We start from the raw sequence: 1,014 nt of genomic DNA, 5'->3' as shown, positions 1-1,014 counted from the left end.
AACAACCTTGTTAATTAACAACATTGTTAATGAACAACCTTGTTTATGAACATCCTGTTAATGAACCTGGTAATGAACAACCTGTATATGAACCTGGTAATGATCAAAAAAGTTAAACAGGTTGATTATGAAACAACCAATGAATCAAGATGCATTATTATGAAACTTGGTTTCATTGTATTTAATAACCTGGTTTCATTGTATTTTAAAGAATATTTATGAAACTTGTGTCAACTCAATGAATCAAGCTTCATTGTTATTTTGACTATATGGTAGGGTTGTTTGTGTAAAACTGTGTTATTGGGTTGTATGTTCCCACATATAAAACATTGATATACAAAAGTTCTAGTTTCTATAAACAACTGTTTTAATGAAACAGGCTTCGTAATGGTTAAGAGAATAAACATCTAGGCCCCTTTCATCATTCTATCACAACCCCACATGCTAAAAACTCTATTAATAACACAACATAATCTGTAGACAAACCACCAGTGTATTTTCTGCCTTCACTAGGCCCTCTTCACCTGAGTATCATCATTCTTCCTTTGTTCTATGACTAAAAAGCTAGTAATGGGGCTGAAACTAGTCCCTTTTTCCAATTCATAGTTTCTATTATTATCAAAATACAATTTTACTTACTAGGTTTAGAAACTAATGTATTTCCAACAAAACTACCAGAGTAATTTCTGCCTACTCTGATTATGGATGCAGTAGCCTTCAATATTCGATCAAAGAGGTCAAGTCTTCCAAATTGAAGCTGAAATAAGTGTTTCATAGCATCGGTTTAGGGTGCAACATTGTTTAGGGGTCTAATATTTTAGCTTAACTAGTCACTTCTGGTATTCATCATAACTAGTTGAGAAACTTTAATTGTGTCCAATAGAATATCTATTGAGAAACTTCAATGTGAATGAACAATGAAGTCGCCTGTTTTAATGAAACAGGCTTCATGATGGTATGTAAAGCAACGTTTTACATAAACCATTCTTCATCCTCTCATATTGTAACCTATAT

The sequence above is a fragment of the Cynara cardunculus genome (genome assembly GCF_001531365.2).
Source record: "Cynara cardunculus var. scolymus isolate 2C chromosome LG 5, CcrdV1, whole genome shotgun sequence".
NCBI lineage: Eukaryota > Viridiplantae > Streptophyta > Magnoliopsida > Asterales > Asteraceae > Cynara > Cynara cardunculus.
This window is presented reverse-complemented; position numbering follows the sequence as displayed.